The sequence below is a fragment of the Garra rufa genome, chromosome 3 (genome assembly GCF_049309525.1).
Source record: "Garra rufa chromosome 3, GarRuf1.0, whole genome shotgun sequence".
Taxonomy (NCBI): Eukaryota; Metazoa; Chordata; class Actinopteri; order Cypriniformes; family Cyprinidae; genus Garra; species Garra rufa.
In genome coordinates this window covers 30,808,315-30,830,243 of record NC_133363.1, presented here as the reverse complement: position 1 = coordinate 30,830,243, position 21,929 = coordinate 30,808,315, and the positions used below count along the sequence as shown (strand labels likewise).

General features: G+C 37.2%; 1 protein-coding gene across 1 annotated transcript in view; it reads left to right on the top strand.

The window, feature by feature from the left end:
• LOC141331546 (VPS10 domain-containing receptor SorCS2-like) overlaps positions 1-21,929 on the top strand; it is a 173,225-nt gene that overhangs the window by 18,683 nt on the left and 132,613 nt on the right. The window lies entirely within an intron of this gene.

Here is a 21,929-nt window from a genome sequence, read left to right as displayed (position 1 = left end):
CAGTTAGCATGCTTTGCTCGAAATTTGCCTGCCATGGCGTTAGAACTGGTACACTGTTGTCGCTTGCGAAAACATGTCGGCACCATGGGTGGGAACGTGCAATTTAAGGGGCGGTAATATTATAATAAGTTCCCCTTTCTGTGTCATGGAGGGAGAAAATCTGAGTGGCTCGTTTTTTCACAAGCTTACAGAGAAAGCCTTACTAATTTACTGGGTTGTTCTTTTTCACATTTTCTGGGTTGGTTGATCCACAGGGGACCCGATTATAGCACTTAAACAGTGCTATACTGCTATACTTACACAGAAAAGGTCAGATTTTCATGATATGTCAAAGTCAACTTTATTGTCAATTCTGCCACATGTACAGGGCATACAGAGAATTGAAATTGTGTTACTCTCAGACCCTTGGTGCATACAAGTAACATTAAATACAAAAAGTAGAATTTTACACCTCACCTCAGTGAACTGAAATAAAATCTTAATCTGGGTTAATTAAGAATAGTAAAGAAAAATTTACCACAATATTACCACAATTGATGGTTGAGAGATGGCAAGGTACTGTCTTGGCTATGATTTCTTCATATTCCAGTGTTTTCCTTTTTCTTCTCCTTGCAGTATGGTAATACGCACTAAACTCGAGAACACTTGAACTAGAACAATGGAACGCAACAAATGTTATATATTAATAATAATATAACCCTAAAAAACATTTCCCCCCTAATTTGAAATATCCAGCGGTTTCTTTATCACTTCCAGTGGCATTTTTGCCCAGAGCCCTGCTCTGTTTCTGACCCTGGTGTAGACATTGTCTAAAAGAAAAATTGTGTGAGCAAATTTGCTGCTTGGAATATGTGAAGAACTTAATGTGTGTGTGTGGATTTGCTTAGCTCACTTGTAGGGACATTTTTGTTCCCAAACTGAATCAAAGATTCATAAAGAACAACAAGTGTATGGTTTGACCTCCTTTAGATAATTCAATTAAATGTGTGTGTGTGAATGTGAAAAAGGAGAATAGAGAGAAAAGGAAAGACATGTAAATCTGGAATGTGAATGGTTTTTGAACTAGTTGAATGGAGTCAAACGCGTCGCCATCTGGAGGGAGTTTCACATTTCTGTGGACATTCCTTCAGTGACGAAAAACAGACTTGAACTAAATTACAGGCAGCTGCTGCTCTGAGAATCACATAGGGTTGAGTGAAGAGGAGGAGAAAGTGAAAAAACAAGTGTCCCCACGGATTTGTTCTTCATTCGCTTTTGAAAAAACTGTGAATGCATTCAGAGCTCTACAAAACAATGGCGCTTCTCTTTCCTCATGCGTTTTCCTATTTACCCTCTCCAGTTAAAGCGCTTGGCTCGTCACCAGCAGGATTTCACCCCCTCTTATTGTTGCCGAAGTGAGGCTGAAGTTCCGGACCTCACAGCTCAAGGGCTAAACGGTGCTGACAGAGCCTCGGTAATTACGGGACATGCGGGAGTTGTAGTTCTCTTGCTCTCGCCCTGTAGCGGCTGAAATGATCTATAGGTTTGTGCAGGTTAAGTACTATAAAGCAGAACCATAAAGATGTTTCTGACAAGTGGTTAGGAGAAGATCTTTCAGGCATGTCTTTGCGGTGTAGACTTGTGTCTACAGCTGCTTAGATATGCATATGCACACACTTTTATTTCTTTTCATCAATACCCACCGCTTTTCGCCTTCTCTCTCTCCTCTAGACATGAATAATACATTCCTTCATTTCCTTGGCCTGCTCTCTGACCACACACATGCTCACCACTGACCGTAACAATTTATTTCACACCAGATTACTTAGATCTCAGCATAGAGCGTGTTTCTGTAGAGCAAATGTCTTACAATGTTCAAGAAACTGTTATCATACTATCTCGTGAAGTGCCCCGCTTTCCCTCGCTTAGTTTAGGGCCGTGTTGTGCTCTGATTTGAGTGGTCTCACGCGGGTCCAGCTTTGAATCGAAGCTCTCGCACACACACACAAACACACACACAGACACAGACAGACACTCACTAATGCTCAAGAGTGAGTATTCAGCACGTTTCAGATGCGAGTTTACCATGGTGCTGTAGGCTCAGTGGGGAGCGCTGAGGATATACAGTCACACAACACGACACAACATAGAGACTATCCATCTCTCTCCATTTTCCAACAGACAGCCTGCTGCGTGTGTGTCTCCGTGTGTGTGTTTGGCAAAGGTGCTTGGCAGACAAGCCCATCAATGCTGTGAAAGTGTTTGCCAGGCTTTTATCAAACACCTCTGCTGGAGCTCATTGATTCAGCCCGGCAGGGTGGTCAACCAAAAGAAATCCTTGGTTTAACTTCAGTGCATGTGCTGTGCTGGTCTCTTGTATAATGACATGCGGTCTTAGGACTGGTTGTTGTTTAAAATGAACAATGTAATACTGCAGTTTTACATAGTCAACCTGGCTATAGATACAAAGCCGAACAACATATGTTATTATAATTAGATTTTTTTTCTCTCTTTGAGAACTATTTGAAAAAAACAAAAACCCTGATACGAGTTCAGAGTGTGAAGAGACCTTGTTGTGCTGCTGAACGCAGCGTACTTGGACAGCGGCCTAGCTTCAGGCACAGATACAGAAAGCTCATTTTACTATGATCTTGTTCTCTCACTCCTTCTCCTGCTTTCTTTAAGGCTAACACCTACACACACTTAGTGCTAGTACAAGCAAAAAGAGCAAATTCATGGTGTGGGAATGTGGTATAGCACATACAGCAACAGTTAGTTAGAAATTTCATTATACAGCCACCCCCAAAAGTTTGGGCATTTAAGTCATAGTAATATATCATACAAAATATCCAGTGGCATCTTTATTTATTTTATTTTTTTTTAATAATAAATCCAAATTATTTTTATATATTTTGATGCAAAATTCAAAGACATTGTAATTGTGGCTTAAGTGTCTAAAAAGGGTTACCTGATTTCATGACGAAAACCTACCTGTGGGAACTTTTGCGCAAGATGCGAAATATGTACTAATAAATACATATCACTGCAGTTTCCAACAGAAATTAACACTAGAGGCGGTAAAACAGCGAGCCCTTGTAATTGTTTTCGTACACAGTTTTGATTACAGCTCCATATGTTTCACTTTCTGAACGTAACAAGCTTACTTGGTAGCTCAGCCGGCATTGAATTGGACTTAGGATGTGGAAGCTTTGGGAGCGAATCCCGTGAAAAACATGACTCACAATGAAAGAACGGAAAGTGCTATTGTGCAGATGGTACCAAATGTACATTTGTCTGTTCCGGGGAAAAAAGGAACACTCTTCTAGTGCCACTAGTGTCACATCAAATACGTCACGAACAATGTGCCGCACAAGTCCCGAAAAGTGAAGCCCTCTGGTGGCCAGCTGCAGTTTAGGTCATAAATCCCACAGATACATTTTCATCTAGAGTCCAGGTTGAAAAGGGTCTTTGATTTCTTCCACTATACATACAAATTATTATTTCATATATTTAAACCATATCAACAGAGGCTTATCACAATTAATCAAATTTATTAAAAGAGTAATGATTTTGTTTGTAGCAGTGTCATCATGTTGAGAGTATTCAACTTAAGACTGGTAGATCTAGATGCCTAGTGCTGTTTTTTGATGATAAAATGAGATAATGAAGAAAACCTCATGTGCAAGTTTCATTCATTAAAGGCACAGTATGTCATTTTTGCTGATAGAGGGCGCACATTCAAAACAAAGGTGTAGTTTGATGACATTGCGATTAAGTGTGGAATCATGGGAGATGTTGTCTTCATCCCCACAGCCGATGCAGAAATCATGTTCATGAATGAGCCAATGTATTAAAGATTTATTAACGTCACTATAGTACTATAGTATGAAGCAGGGTAGGGCTGAAACCCGTGGAACAGAAATTGGTGGAACATAAAAGCGATCGCTAATGAGAGACAAGCTCGAAAACAGCTGAGCTTTCATTATGCCACAGTTAACTGCTTCCTTACTTCCAGTTATGTGTATGTGGGGTAAAGCAGCGCTGTTTTATCATACTAGATATTTTTGTGTGTTGAAAGTTCTGTTATAATGCTACTCTGTGCGTTCATCACCTCTCTAATAACATATTAAAGCGTTTTTGGTGTTTTCATGTTTTCTACCAAATAAAACCAGAAACTGAAGGTGTATGACGTCATTGACAGGTGATGCAATGGCATGGTCCGTTACACTAGTTAAATTCTTTATTTCTCTGGATGTTCTTTAAACATTCTTGGAAACATTTGGGATAAGTCAATAAAATCTACAACACTGTTCTAGTGGTTTTGGGGTATTTTAATAAAAAAAATCTTACATATTATGCCTTTAATAAGCCGCCTTATAGCATTTCCTACTCTTTCTTTGATTAAAACTGACACCTTTTGCTGCTGTATGGACTTCTATGTAAATGCTTTCCTTACAAATTAAATGTAATGCAGCTCAAAGCTCCAGCTCCCCTCACACACAAGCTGCAGCTTTGCTGTATAGTCTAATTTAATTTATAACTTTTGTAATCCTTCAAAAAACACCCTCTTTGCAAAGCTTGCATTACACACACTGATTTTTGTAATGTTTTTCATCTCAGTAGTCTTTGCAGATTGTGTAAATGCATGTCATCTGTCTTATTCAGAAAATTGCAAAATTAGTTCTTTTTTTTCCATATTTTTACTATGGTTCGAGCATTAATTAGGGGGTTAGTCCCATGCATACCTCCTGTAGTGCTCACCTTGCCATACCCTGCAAAGGTATCAATGTTCTGGGTCAACTATCAGGAAGGCACCAGTACAACATGAGGTGCAGTTTTTTCAAAACATATTGAAATTGGCATGGTAAAACCCTAGGTGGCCCCTATTAAAGTCAACTCATTGCACAATGAATTGACCTGCCCTGCAAAGTAAAGTAGTTCAAAATCATAGCTGATATTGACCCTGGTTCACACATTTGTCACACTGGAATGAAAGATCAAGTGTAGCATATTGTATTGTGAGAGTTTTCCATGCAGTAAATGTAATAGTCATTGTTATTGCAACTTTTAACTATGTAATGTTTTCATACAATATGCTAACTCGTAAATGACTTTTTTATATAAGTGGCACTGGATATTAATGTTCGAAAGAGATTATTTGGCCACTGTTAGTCATGCAGTATATGAGCTCAATTTGACTAATTATACTGTGAACACAGCATGATTAAGTAAATAACATCACTAATGAGCCACTGCCTATATAATTGAAATGAACAAGTAAAATGAGATCATTATATGATAGCTCATTATTAATATTTCTCTGAGAAAACACTTTCTCATCCACAATACCATAGAGAGTTTGTGGTTTCTTATAGCAACGTTGGCTCTGATTCTGTGGACAACTTGATTGGTTTGAGACCCAACAAGACTTTCTCCGCTGAATAATGGTGTGGATAACCTCCCATGATCCTTTACAATTTCATTCCAAGCCCCAGGGCATAAAGGAGATGGGGAAAGAAATGGAGATTTGGGGAGAAATCCACACTGAAAGCATTGAAGAGGCTTCTTAATTAAAGCAAAAGTGGCCAACACAGATGCTGTCATACTTTGCCAAGCCTTTGGCCTCCTCCTACTCTCACTCATTGCCTTTCACCCCCACTATCCCACACACTTTTCACACTATGGAAGTCCTTGGGTAGCCGGGGAATGAACAGTCCTGCGGAAGTTCTGAAGTATAGGAAGTCCTGGAGAGAGCCAAGTGTGCTGCGCTCTTGCTAGCTGGTTGCTGTGAATGTGCTGGCACTCTGAACAACAGACAGTCAGTTCGGGGTCTAACATGGAAATCAGGTTGACCAAACCATGAATGAACACCAACAAGGCACGCATTCATTAAAAATGCTTTCATTACTCCTGAATGCTGTTGGGGAGGTGTGAAGATGCACATTGCACAATTTTATATTGCATATAAAACTTTCAAAACTTTAAACTGCTATTTTTCTTATTTCCAGTCACATATTTTCGTAGACTTTATTGTCAATTCTGCAGCCCGCTCTGTGTCCCCAAGACCTCAGGAATATTTGGTTTAGCCGGTCTTATCAAGCGCTGTGTGCTGCTGTCTGATGATTCAGCTTGTCTGGGTGTATGTGGCAGGGCAAGCCAATGAAGACATGAATACAGACCCAAGGAGACCTTGACTTTCGTCATGAATAACTCAGCCGTGGACAGACAGGTTCAGGCACTGAGTCCCAGCATCACAAACAGTTTAGGCACCTAACAACGAAAGAAAGACAGACCACATGATTACCGGGTTACCCATCCAGAAAACAATCAGGGTTCCACTTTAGCATAACAGGCCCATCACATAATGTGGTTAATGTTGTAACACATGTGGGCACATTAAGTTAATTAGTCCTTAAACTGTAAGATGATTCAGTCGTCCCGAGCTGTAATGGCACGTAGAGGGAGAGAATAGATTGACTGTATCTGTCTCCTGTGCTCGTTTGATTGTGTTGTTAATGACAGGGAGTATTTGAAGCGATTATTTTAATAAGATCGTGACTGATAAGATGTGAGGGATTGTGATTTAATGTAGGGTATTTATGCTCATTATATCCATAATGCTGCTTCGTAGACAAAAGCAAAATGAACTTTAATGACACATTTTGTAGTTGTTTTCTGGTACTTCAGGTGCTGTCTCCACTTGTATCCATTTATGTTGATCTCTTTGCCGCTCTAACTTTCTCTGAGAATGTCAAAACACCCTAGTGAAAAAAATACTAAAATGTATTTGAAATACGCTTATTTTGTGCTATGTATACTACAAATAGATTTGTGAACCTGGGCCACAAAACCAATCTTAGGTAGCACCGGTATATTTGTAGCAATAGCCAACAATACATTGTATTGGTCAAAATTATCGATTTTTTCTTTATGCCAAAAAATCATTAGGATATTAAGTAAATTATGTTCCATGAAAATATTTCATAAATTTCCTACCGTAAATATATCAAAATGTATTTTTTTTTATTAATATGCATTGCTAAGAATTTCATTTGGACTTTAAAGGTGATTTTCTCAATATTTAGATTTTTCTAAATATTTCTAAATTTTCAAATTGTTGTATCTCGGTCAGCTCTTTATTCAGCTTTCAGGTGATGTATAAATCTCAATTTCAAAAAATTGACCCTTGTGTCTGGTTTTGTGGTCCAGGGTCTCATTTACATATTTATCTGCTTAATAAAAATACACTGCTATTGTAATTTTGGTGTACTAAACGGGTATACTTAAAGTCTGCTAAATTGGAACAGCTTTTGCTTAATGCACTTTAATTGTGCCGAAGTAGTGCTGAGGTCAAACTAAAGATATATTTAAGTATATTTGATTGTGCTAAAGTGGAGATATTGCAAGTATACCTCAGTATGGTACACTTTAAATATCTTGCATTTAAAGACTGATATTATACAGAGATCATATAATCCTTATAATTAATAGTGATATTAAAGTACATTTTAGGCATTTTATTAAATGTGAATTGTGCAATAAAGAAAGAGTCCAAAGAAAGTTGAATTATAATTTTATATCAGTAGGTCTTAAATGATATGTCAATAAATGTGTTAATGGAGTATGAAATAAATTTACTTTTTAATGAATTATGGCTTTTTTTTTTACTAGGGCAGTCATGTGTGCAATAATTTCTAAAGATAAATATTTACATAAATATTTAAGAGTTATTTCACCAATAAAGGAAAATTCTGTTATTATTTGCTCACTATCCCATCATTCCAGTCTTTTTTAATCTTCTTGAGTAGCAATTTTGGAGAATTGTAGAAGATTATTATTATTAGTGCTGCCAATCGATTAAAAAAATAAGAAATTAATCACACATTAAACCCACCTAACATATATAAATATATGTTTTTATTGCACAAAACTTACATTAATGTACAATAAAAACATAAAGGCAGTATATTTTTAATATTTATTACATTTTTTATGACTGAAGGTATCACTGATACCCACATTACTGATGTCTCTAGGAAAATGTTATTTTTTCCTAATATTCAACCATTGACTATAGCCACTCAACATTACAGTATAAATGAGAGCTATCAATTTTAACATTTATTAGACTTAAAAAAATAACAACTTCTAATTTATGGGGACTTAAAACAATCTTTACATGAACCTATTTACCTGTGCCCTTTAGCAAGAAGGAACTATACAGAAATGTAATAAAGTTACCAAGCACTAAATACTAAATTAAATATGAATGAATCCTTAAAGCTATTGAATTCCTCTTTTTTTCTTTTGTTCTTTGACTAATAGACATGACAGCGGCTGGGTTATTTGGCTGCTATTACTTTAAGAGCTGCCGCTGCTGAACGTGACACGGATCTGACACACACACACACACACACACACACACACACACACACATGCTTATTTCATTCCTGCTTTAATATGAAATGATACAGGCTACAGCGCAATATAATGGCTGACAGGACAAATAAATGGTTTTTACTGACATATGGCCTGACAAAATCTCATCTGACCACAGTTTACTGTTGTTCTACTGAATCTCGCTCAACACCTGTACCTTTCCATGCTTATTTGACTAACGCCTGGTGCTGAAGTGAAAGTTGGAGTGTGCATCTGAAAAGTCTCCCATTTGATGTGGTGGTAAAGACATTTTGCGACTAAGGGTGTCTTCACACTTTAGTTCACGATTCATTCGGTTTATTTGGTCTGGACCAAAAAGGAAAATGATACATTTGGTCTTGGTCTGCTTAGCGTCCACACAGGCATTTTTGACAGCGAACCTAAAGATACCGAACCTAAAGGGATAGTGATACGTTCACAACCTGATTGGGTTGAATGACGTAGGCCTATATTTCGTGACGGAAATCACTGAACACTCCAAACAAAAGAAAAAGGCGAGTTCTAACTTAAGGCAGCGCCGCTTTTAGTCGAACGCACTTAATGCCATCTGCTGGAGTAAGCGCACTCATTGTTGCCTGTATATAATTTTATTTTTACCACAAAGAGAAAGGCACTTTACCTCCTCATTGCTCCATGTTTGCCCTCTGCTCATTTTGTTTTGGATACACTGCTTGTTCCCTTTGTGAAATCATGTCGCATAGCGTCGTGTCTTGTCGTTACTTCCTGTTTTTGGTTCGTTTAGACTTATTTGGTCCATGTTGCGTTCATAATGTATTCAGACTGCTCCAGAGTTAGTTTGGAAGTGGACCGAGACCCATCTTTTTAGCAGTCTCGGTCTGCTTGTTTGGTGCGCACCAGGGTTCGGATGGCAGTGTTCACACTTACCCAGACAAACCACACTAACAGAGCAATCGCACCAGAGTTTGTTTTAATCAAACCAAACATGACAAGTGTGAACACACCCTAAAACGCAATTCTTGTCAAGAAAAAAAGAGACAGAAGCAGCAGTTGTGAGTGAGGTGGCCAACCCTAGCCCACCCCTCCGTTAAATATTTTTAATGCTATTAAACTGGAAAATTAATGTTGTTGTTATTAGTCAATAGTATAATTTAATGTTAGCACACATTTACAGTCATTACTATTAATAAACATGAATTCACAGATGGCTCTAGAGTATTCAGTATGCATTACATACAGGGCCAGACTGTGTTGTACACGCACAGCATCAAATATGTTATCCTCTTATTATTATGAAAATATTTACAACATCCGAAGAAGAGCCCTCTGTCCATGTGATTCTATATTTAATCATAATTTCCAGACTCACTGTACGGGCACACTCAGCAAACAGGCTGCACACTGGCATAGTGCTAATCCTCTTAGCAGATAGCTTTGTAAGGTCCTGCTGGGTGCTGGGAGGAGGCCGGGGAATGAGGCCGCCGTGTTACTGTTGACCACTGTGTCCCGGTGGAGAAGGGGGGGTGCTGGCTGTTTTAACTGAGTAATTGATACCTGCTGGCTCGGAATATGACTGATGGCATTACTCACCATCATAGTCTATGCTCAGGTATGTGAGTCCAGTTTTTACTAGCCCATTTAACAGTTCTGTAATTTCGGCTATCCTTGTTTTATTTTGACCTGTATTTCAGCTGGATTAATTCACTTAAAAAAAAATTATGCAGCTCTTTTCCATACAAGGGCACTCCTTAGACCACATAAAGCTTCAGAATTGCCAAAAAAAAAAATTCCTGAAGTGTAGTAATAATGATGAATCTTGGATGGCAGAAATTGTTAAAGCGGATTTTATACGTGTTAGATTTTACTGATGAAATGTTTATAAACCACAATCTAATAAAGACTAATTTTAACCCGGCACTTATTGAATTTGTCTCTCGAATGTTTGCCGGAAGCTGCTGACGTTGGCGGCATTTCATACTTCTCAAGTCTAAACTCATATAGATTGTGTTCAAACTTAATTGAAATTATTGAAAGTGCCCAAGTGCCAATTACAGTGAACTGTGTTAAATATAAATCAATATATGTCATGTTACATCAGAGAAACAGTGGGTGAGTGAGAGAGGAGTTGAAGACGAGAAACTGGATATGTGCCAACGTGAGCTCCCACTGCTGTGTAGGGAATATGAAATTTGGGTAGCTTAAGTAGGTGGTGTCATACTAAAGTGAGAAATATGGCTTAAGGCTTTTGCTTATAAACCTTGGAGTTATTGAATTGGGAATTCATAAAAACAGTGAGAAATCTGGATAAGAGTCATTGGAGAGGTAGACGAGGGACCATCCGTAAACTCTTTAGCATAAAAGAGACAGCCTTTGTAAACATGTCATTCTTAATGGCCCTCGTTGGACTATTAGCGTATTCCCACAAGACACACATTTGCCTTTTTAGATGTTGATCTATGAAAAAACAATAAAACAAAGCGTTCATGAAGTGTTTAGCTATTATGAAAGCTTGGACAGGAAAACATTTACTTGACATTTACTGTATATCACTTTAAGTGTAAAAAACAGAGATGCATAATGTTTATTTTCTGACAATGAGTAATGTAGTGAAATCTTACACTCGAACATCCCGAAATTAAGAAACTGGGAACTATAGCCGAATTCCATTTCAGTGACAGGAAGTTAATGGGCTTTTCCATAATTTACCCCTCAGGCCATCTGGCCCTGGGGTTTTGTTAGATTTCATCTCTGCGAGGCAAACAGCAATCTAACTCTCTGTTTGTATGGTGTATTAATATATGAGAACCCAGTGGCTGATCTGCAAACATCATTATCAAGACTGACTGGAATCAACGGTAAATAAAGCATCATCCTCATTTATATTATTCTGTAATTATTCTTTCCTCCCCATAAGGCCCACACAGAATGTGCGCTCCTCAGAACAGGAACACCCACACATGTACAGTACAACATCCCCCGGCCTTGACATGTTCCTTTATTAAAATATTGTGACTAATATGAATTTATGCTTTTAGCTACCAATATAAGTGTTCTCAGCTTTGATTAACACATATTAACATGTTTAAATCCATTCCACTGGAGCGCACAAATGTTCTGCAGATTCTGCCTGGACCTGCTTCACATTAACTCAAACTCTACAAAGTCTGTTTAGCTGTTTCTATAAAAGTAATTTTCTCTCAAATACTAGTCTTTAAAAATGTTGACTCATTTCCTGAAAATATGTTCAGGTTTCTTTTTTCTGAACTGATGCATAATCCTAAACAGAAACAGTTGTATAATACTAAAACTTGTCATAACCAGGAATTCGGATGTCCTTTTATTGTCTATACTGACAATTGTAATGAATCTAAATGTAATATTTAGATTTGTATGTGATATTGTTGATGAGTCCCTTGCTTGTCCTGAACAGTTAAACTGCTTGCTGTTCTTCGGAAAAATCCTTTAGATTCCACAAAGAATTGGTTTTTCAGCATTTTTGTGTATTTGAACCCTTTCCAACAATGACTGTATGGTTTTGAGAGCCGTCTTTTCACACTGAGGACAACTGAGGGACTGATATGCAACTAGTACAGAAGGTTCAAACACTCACTGATGTTCAAGAAGGAAACATCAATGAGCCTTTGAACTTGAATTTGAAGATCAGGGTAAATTTCGCTTATTTTGTCTTCTGGAAAACTTGTAAGTATCCTTTGTAGCTTCTGAAGGGCAGTAATACATGAAAAAAAATATGAAAAATGTACACATCTGTTCAAAAGTTTTCACCCTGGCTCTTAATGCATCGTGTTTCTTTCTAAAGCATCAGTGAGCATGTGAACCTTCTTTAATAGATGTAATATGTAATATGAGTCCTTCAGTGTGAAAAGATAGATCTCAAAATCATACAGTCATTGTTGGAAAGAGTTCAAATACACAAAAATGCTAAAAAGTGGGACCTGAAGGACTCTTAAACAACTGTCACTAAACACGTGACAGTATTAACAATCAAGTGTATGTAAACTTTTGAACGGGGATATTTTTTATAAATTCAACTATTATTCTAATTATCTTTCATGTGAAATATCTTAGTCAGGTCAGTACTAAATCAAAAATAACATGCATTTTGTATGATCCCTCTTATTTTTGGTAAAATAATGAATATTTTTCAGATTCTGCAAGATGTGTGTAAAAACTTCAGCTGTAAGTAAACAAACATTTTTAGTGATCAAAAATGACATTTCTCAAAATATCTTTTATGTTCACAGAAGAAAAAAAAACATATGGATGAGTAAATTCTGACAGAATTTTCATTTTTGAGTGAACTTTGCTAGAGAGAAACAGACACACATGCAAATGTATATCTACACAGCGGTTTGTCACGTCCATAATGACAAACTCACTGCTTTCCTATTACTTCGATGTTAGATAGGTGTTGAAGTTTTACTTGTTTGTATGCAAAAATATGTTGGGATTTGCACCATCACAAATCATTTCCAACCAATGTTTAAAGAAGGCCTATTTGGCTGTTTCCTGTGCACATTGCATCAATCAGAGAGTCGGAGAGTACACGTCTGTTCTCTGTTCACTTTTATTTAATCAGGTCACACATGAACTTCCCCTTCTACTTGCTTATCCTGGCTCACCATGTGCTATGCTTTGAGATTGATCAAATCTGACCTGATTTCCCAAGGGTAGTGTGGCATACAGTTTAAGAAGCATCTGCTGCGTTTCCAAAACACTGCTCAAGTGGACAGGAACAGCAGAGAGGGCACTTAATGAACTTCTGCTGTGTAAACGGGTGACTTGACACATCATATCTATGTTTATATTAAAGTCAACTTTCAAGAATGTTTTAGATTTCTGTGTCACGCCACACATTTACCATATCTAGACACATCTGTCAATAATGCAATTTACAACAGATTGATTTTACTGGGGTTTACTGGCAAATCCTTAGAAGCAACAGGTTTTACAAGACCTACAGGAAATGGTGCCTCTGTGTTTTATTAGTTAGGGAACTGTGGCAGATTGGTACATTCTGTGACAGTACATTATATCTATTTATACTAGGGGGGCTGTTGAATGCTTGAATCTGATTGGCTGATGAACATTCTAAGGTGTGCAATTATTTTCAATGAAACACACGGCAAAAGTAGTTCCAGGCAGGTCTTGAGCACATTACACTTTCATATGACTTCGCTAAACGATTTCAGTTATTTCAAAGGTCCTTACAGCCTAAAACAGCAAAAGAACCAAAACCCATAACCAGTGTTGAGGGGAAACACATTACACGTAATGCGACTTGCGTAATCAGATTACTTTTTTCAAGTAACTAGTAAAGAAACACATTACTTTTTAATTTACAAGAAAATATCTAGAGTTACTTTTTCAAAGAAGTAACACTGGTTACTTTTTTCCCCATAATTGATTGAAAGCTCTCCTGTCCCTATTTTGAAAGAAATCAGGAGTAAGATGTTACTTTAGTTGTAGAATAAATGTGAACATGCATTAATTCATCTCACTCACAAAAAAACGATTCAGTATTCCTCAAAAGGAATAAAAACAGTAAAATGCAACTCAATATGACACAAACCTGCAATAATTAAATATGTTAAATAATAGAAATATCTTTTGTGTGTGTATTTATTCCCATTTTATTAACCAGTGTCTTTGCTGCTGACGTTCGATGACCTAATTCAACCATACTAGTAAGCAAAAATACTCAAGATAAACTAACATTTGTTCTTTTTTTGTAGCAGATGAGTATTGAACTGAGTTGTACTGTACAGACGTGAATTTACTTTTCCTTCAGCCTGAGGCTTTTGGTGTAAAAGGGCTTTGTAGCGATTATGTACATTTTAATATTTAGCTCAAAGGGAATCGAATATGATTCAATAGGGAATTTAAACAAAGTGCTGTTTTACGGCTGTTCAGAGTCGACCCGCGATTCATTAAACAAGCCGTGTAACAGAAACTCTGCAATGGATATTACTATCCAGAATATAGTGAAAACACTATATATTAGCACAGTAGCAAAATCGGCAGTTTATGACATTAACTTGTAAGCACGAAACACAAGATACCTATCTTTTCTAATAAAAATATGATTTTATTGGATAAACCTAACACATACAAACTAATCTAACATAAACACACGCATTCACACAGGTTGCAGAAAGAGAAAGTGAGGAAAGAATGAGTTTAAAGGAATGAAAATATGAAGTCCCAAGTTTATAGCAATATGTGCAATTGCTTAGACCTGAACAACCATCAATCACTTAATTAACCCTCGTATTGAGTCTCTCAAAGAGGTTATTAAACTTTATATCAAATGCACCAGTTCAGTAGAATCTGGAGGTTGTACTTGCGTTGCTTTGTATCGAGGGAATTCCTTTCGTCGCGTCGTTCCAGAAAGGGGGGTTTCCCGAGGTTGCTGATTGGTTAGGTTCTGTGGTACTTTGTGAAGTCTTGGGCGTTGACTGAGGATGCGAGTTGTGCGCTGTTAAAGTTCAGGTCAGCGAAGACGTTTGGGTCGGTCGCGGCTTGCACAAAACTTAACTAGAACACGAAACTCTCAGCGGAAAGAAATAAAAGAATTAAAGTAAAAGACAGAAGTGTAACGATCTCCTCATGTTTCCTTTAGAGGAGCAGCTGGCATGCAGGCCAGCAGCGTCGAAACGCGGTGGCACAAAGCACAAAGAGAGTAAGAGTAAGAGCGTAAGAGTAAGGAGTAAGAGAGGGTTTTGATGGTGTCCTGAGTATTTAAACTCAGCTTTTGGACACATCCCAAATGGTGTCTTGACCAATTAAAACATTGTCCTTAGTCGGGGTACTGCTGGTTTCCCCTCCCAAACCATAAATCACAATGTTATCTGATCAGTCCCGTGGTCCCAATTTTCCCGCACTTTGCAGAGATAAATTTGGACATGATTTCTATAACAAGACTATAATACATTTAACAGAGAATGGAATTACAGAAACATTTCGAGAATGGAATTTCGAACTCAGGCACACCAAACACCAATATAAAACATTAAGCTATTCAATAGTTATCAAAAAGTACATACACAGCAAGTGATTAAAACATAATAGACAAATGTGTGAGTTACATAAGTGATAGGAAGTTATGCATAGAATGATGAGTTGCTCATGAGTCCTTTTTAGCATCATTTTAGGTGCATATATACATCAATAGGCAGTTTTCTGGGCCGTATTGGGAACGTGAGGGTACGTTCTCTGAGCTGGGAGGTCAAAAGTTTAGGGAAGGATTCTCAGTGTGTGGATAGGGGGAACAAACCAAGCACAGTCTCTACTAGTAATTTTCCTCATGTGATGTTCAAGATGTGCATCTCTTTGACAATTAATCTTGGTTACTTGCTCCTTCCTTGGAATGGTCAACAAATATCCTTTTGTGTTAACGTTGCATATTCCTAGTTGGTTAGGTTTGCTTCAGGCTGGCTGGGGCCAGGGTGTCAAATGACAAATTTTATGACATGCTGGGCCTCTTGTGGAATTTGGGTTTGTTGAAGTGCTTCAAAACTTTGAATTGAATCGCCTGAATTGTCTGATTCGCGCTGAGATCCTACAGCTTTTACATTTGCCAACAATAGAATTTTATAAAAAGAGAACTTTTTATATTAAAAGCAAACAAGCAAGCCCTGCCCAAATTTTAAAAGTATTTACAATAGTAACGTAACCCATTACTTTCCATAAAAGTAACATAATTATTGTAATGCATTACTTTTTAAAGTAACTTTTCCCAACACTGCCCACAACGACACTGACCAAGCAAATAAATGTAGTGAACAACAAAATAAAAACAACAAATTATTTCCAGGTTTTTGCCACAAAATTACATTGTGTAGGGAAAACACATACTCTCTTTCTTCCGCTATCGTTTTAAGCACAAAAACCTGATGAATGACTTGAGGTGTAATAATATTTGAGGTGTGGTAACCATAGTATAAGCAAAATAATTGACTCTGCTCTGTTTAATTATTCGAAAATAGTGCACATTATTGTGTGTGCATTAGTGTGCATTATTCTAATAATTCAATATTTTATATATATATATAAAACGGAATTAATGATTTTTTTTGTGTGTGTGAAATTTTAAAGCAGGGTGGTAAGCAACCGTTTCAGTTACCATTGACTTTTATTGTCGAAAAAGAAAAAGAGACACAGGTTTTTCACAGGTTTGGAACAGCCCTAAGGCAAGTAAATGTGGAGAGATATGGAAAAGCTGTGAATGTTATAGTAGAGATTTTGAGTTTGCCAAGTGCTGTATTTCTATTTATAACATTTTTTAAGTAATTTCTATTTTATTTTCCTCACAAATATAGTGAAACATGTCAAAAACTGACTTGGGGACATTTAAAGTGGTCATAAGCCAGCCAAATTTAGCTTCACTTATACTGACATTTACTGGTTCATAAAACAGGGTAAGGGTTTTGCAAGTATGATCACCTCGTATAAAAAAACATTGCATCTGGGAGATATTCTCACTAATATAGTGAAACTAAAGTGTGTTTGTGTATGTGACCTTCCTATCACCCCTGGGCTAAACTTAATCCAACCTGACACCTAAATGTGTGTGTGATTTCTAATGGATGCCTTGCTTTGCTTTGACTGCTGGCTAACAGAGATCCCCAGGGACTGGAGACACACTCAGATGCAGTGTAGTGGAGCTGAAGTAAACTGATATTTCTTGTGGATATTGTAGAGGTCATTTTTTGTAGACAAAACCCTTGTACAGACGACATCTAGATCAATGTTTGACTTCAAAACATTTTTATATTTTAATTTGTACTTCATTTGACCCAAAGTGTTTCCCAAACCACTATACAGCATCAGTCATCAGTGCCGTGGCTTTTTCAACTAAGTCTGAGATGTGAGCATGGAGTATGAGTTGAATTTGAGTTAAAAGGCTCGAACATAAAGCACAGAGTAGTCTGAGTCCCGACCGACTGATTTTTACTTTTAACGACTCTTCTTTTAATGGATCAGTCTGAAAGACTCAGGAACTCTGAATTCATCACGGTGGTTTCTGAATTAACATCTGACCCACTTACTGAACCACTATATTAGAAATTAACTTTTTTATTAAGGGGCAGTATTTGCACCCTGCAGTTGATTTTCAGAAGGCTTTTTTTTTCAGTTGAAGTGAGAAATGTTACCACTATATGTGTACTTACTGTTAATTAACTTTAATGGTGGTTAAGTAAAAAAAAAACACACGGATAGCTGTAAGAAACACTGGATCGACTTACACTAGGTCTATAGACATTGTACAGGATGTAAGTCAAAGCCATTTTCTTTCAGTGTTTACTTTGCTTCAGATCAATGAGATTCAAAGCAGCCGCGAATCTCTTGATGTGTTGCGTACGGTTCTTTTGAGGATGGATCAAATAATGACGAAAGTGAAATGGATCACTCCTCTTTCCTAGTCAAGGACTATGCATTTCAATTATGCTAAGTGGACTGCTGATTAGATTACCTGAGATAGAGAGAGAGAGAGAGAGAGAGAGAGAGATTGGTTCAATTAGATGGAGATGTGTAAATGGTTCTCAAAAGCCCTTCTCAGAGTTGTCGTCAAGTGTCATAGTACCCGCTAACCCCCCAACATCACAGATACATTGATTACCTCAATGAGGCTTCAGATTTGTATCTGATTAACGTCATTAATGGTTACAAATGTGTCTCTCTGATTTTTGCTTTTCAAGGCCCTGTGAGACAAAAAAAAAGGTGTGATTCAAAAGAGCACCCTTGTTATTCTTTAATTTTGTTTTTTTCATCCCTGTCATTGAGAATCTCAGAGAAATCTGTGAAAATTCCTCTACAAGGACATTCAGAGGTGTCAGACGTCATTTTTTGGAAAAAAAAAAAATAATTCAATAAAATAAATGTAATAGAAAACTTTAGTAATTAATTTGATAATATTATTTCAGAAATTATACTTATATACTTCTACAGCTTTGGTCAAAAGTTTACATAAACCTTCATCTGCAAAATGTTAATTATTTTACCAAAGTAAGATGGATCATACTAAATGCATGTTATTTTTTTATTTAGTACTGACATGAATAAGATGTTTACATATATTTCCACAAGAGAAAATAATAGTTGAATTTATAAAAATTACCCTGTTCGAAAGTTTAAATCCGCTTGATTCTTAATACCTGTTGTTACCTGAATGATCCACAGCTGTTTTTTTTTTTTGTTTAGTGATAGTTGTTTAAGAGTCCCTTGTTTGTCTTAAACAATTAAACTGCCCACTGTTCTTTAGAAATATGCTGTGTTTGTCTGCATTCCTGTGTATTTGAACCCTTTCCAACAATGACTGTATGATTTTGAGATGCATCTTTTCACACTGAGGACAACTGAGGGACTTGTGTGCAACTATTACAGGAGGTTCAAATGCTCACTGTTGCTTCAGAGGAAAAACGATGCATTAAGAGCCGGGGGTGAAAACTTTTTGAATTTGAAGATTAGGGTAAATTTAACGTATTTTGTCTTCTGAAGGGCAGTACTAAATGAAAAAAACATAATATTTAGCCAAAATAAGAAAAATGTACACATCAAAAGTTTACACCCCTGGCTCTTAATGCATCGTTTTTCCTTCTGGAGCATCAGTGTGCGTTTGAACCTTCTGTAATAGTTGCATATGAGTCAACTCAGTTGTCTTCAGTGTGAAAATATGGATTTCATTATCATACAGTCTAGGGTTGCTTCGATCCGATACTCTGGATCGGTATCGACGCCGATCCAAGCTTTTTGATTGGATCGGATATCGGTGATGCGTGAGTTTGATTAAATAAATATCAAGTAATAATAGTCTACTGTAAAATCTATAATAATTCATACAAGAACACAATTATTTTAAAACATTGCCTTAAAAATAAAATACATTTAAAATAAGTTGCGCTGCTTACACAACCACATGTGACGTGAGTGTGAGAGGCGAGTTCAGAGGGAACTTTCACATGCAAAGTCTACCTCAGCGCGGTAAACATGTCCCTGATTTGGAAATATTTTTCTCTTGATAGAGCAGCTAGTAGCACTGCAAATTGTAATATTTGCAAGCATCACGCAAAAGAACACAAGGACTTGGCGAACCGAGTGACAGCTTTTAATACTTCCTTTGTAAATACTTTGTAAATGAGATATTGTTTAATACAGCAGTTAAATAAATAAGTTATTATTAAATGACTTTCAGTGTCTGACTATAACACTGTTGCCTGATTTTGCTCTATTTCGTCGTCAAAAGTAGTCTGAAACAAGTCACAGCTGAGCCGCTGCGCATCTCCACTCAAACACAGCGGTGTTTCGTTTATGAATGAACGTGCGTTTTTAAACGAATCTAGTGAAATGATTCAATTTCCCATTCAAACAGAGAGTCACTTGCTTTAATACTGAATGAACCATCCGTTCGAACGAATCAAATGAATGAAATGATTCAGTAATTAAATCAGTGTCTTGCCGCCATCTGCTGGCAGATCTGTTCAGTTATTTAAATCTGTAATATTTCTGTTTTCAAATTGTTATTTTTAAAACATTAATCTTAATATGAATGTATGAATTTGATTGCACTCATGCATTTATCTCTTTTTCCCCCTTTTTTATCCAACAATGTGCAAGCAGATTTGTCATTTCTTTCTTTACCTAAAACAAATAAATCTTAATGACAAAGTGAATTGTATACATTCTTTAGTTTTGAAGGTAAAATACCCCCACTGATATCGGCCTGGTATCGGTATCGGCCGATACTCAGGATTTTTGGTATCGGATCGGATCGGTTTTGAAAAAATGGTATCGTTGCATCCCTAATACAGTCATTGTTGGAAAGGGTTCAAATACACAAAAAATTGTGGGACCTGAAGAATTTTTTATGAAGAACAGCAGGCAAGCAGGTTTAACTGTTCAGGACAAACAAGTGACTCATGAACAACCATCACTAGACGTAAAAAACACAGCTGTGGATCATTCAGATAACAACACAGTTGAAAACTGATTCGCAAACATGAAACACACACAAACAGAAGAGGAGGTGATTTATCGCATCAACTGATTATAACCAGTCATGTCCAATTATATTGCAATGGAGGCTTTGCCTCCTGTCATGTGACTTTTCTCCATTCATTCTCAGTTACCCCTCATCAAACCCACTGCATGCTTTAGGGGGTCTGTTAAAACTCAATGGGCTCAGGGAAGGCAAGAGACATGCACTCCTTTTGTAACTTTACCTTCTTACAATTTTGGACACTTTTACTTTAAAAAACAAGCGATTTATACTTTTTTTCTGTCATATTTTGTAATTTTTGCGTATTTATATTTTTGTACTATGAATTTTTTTCTCGTCCAATTTTGAGGAGAAACTGCCTCCCTGGCCTCCTCAGAGAAAAGGCCCCCTGAAAAACTTTTGTATGACATAGAAGTTATTGTTTTATACAAAGAATTTGAATTAATCTGTAACAGTTTTAATTGGCTTTGTAAAAAAACAACAAAATCTACAGTATGTCCTCATTTGAATAGCCAAGTAAATGTGTGTGTATTTGTTTGTTTGTTTATTAGAGTGTGTGTCTGCTTAGCTAATGTGAAATTTTGACAAGAGTCCCTAGGGGATGAACAGATGTACTTGTCTCTGAACTAACAGCCTGTTGACGATGTGCAATGTCTGGTCACATGTGGGTTCTGTCAGAGAGAACACACACACACACACACACACACACACACACACACACACACACACACACACACACAGACCTTGTAAAGACACCCTCTTTGGCCCTAATTGGATTGTTTATGGTCTTCAGGATTGTATAATGTGTGTGTGTGTGTGTGTGTGTGTGTGTGTGTGTGTGTGTGTGTGTGTGTGTGTAAGAGAGAGAGAGAGAGAGAGAGAGAGAGAGAGAGAGAGAGAGAGAGAGAGAGGCGCTCCTAATTGGATGTATTTGTGGCTTGTGTATGATGAATGTAGTCAGTCCTCAGCAAGTGTTTGTCTCTTTCTCACTCCACACTGATACCAGAGTGTCTTATTGGGGTAATAGTATTAGTTTTGTTCTTTCAGTCCTATATCTAGTTGTCCTTTGCTTTGTTAGTATGATGCTGCCACATAAAAATACGCTCACATCAAATGATGGCACGTTTGATGGTGGGCCAAAACCTGTTTTATCTCTTTCGCATACACAGCCCAGAAGCGCCAGCTGTCGGCAAATTTAGACATTATGAGTCCAGTATAAAAGCAAGTGTGCTTTTAATGCAATTACATAAATGAGCTGCCTTTTTAAATCACACCCAATAAATTCCACACTTATGAAAGACAAGCTTGTGACAGAATGAGGTTTTCAGTCCAACTATGCTTTCAGCAATCTCCGTTTTCAAAATGGGCAGCACTGTAAAATGTTAATGGATGCCGTAATGTGCAGTAGCTAATGGACGGCTACAAGAAGCTGCTGGGCCGTTTCAAAGGGCACATTTCTTGGGTGTTCAGTGGACGCATGGGGTGATATAACAGGGCAGATGTGAAAACCATGTCATTTCAGTTCATCAGTCAATCA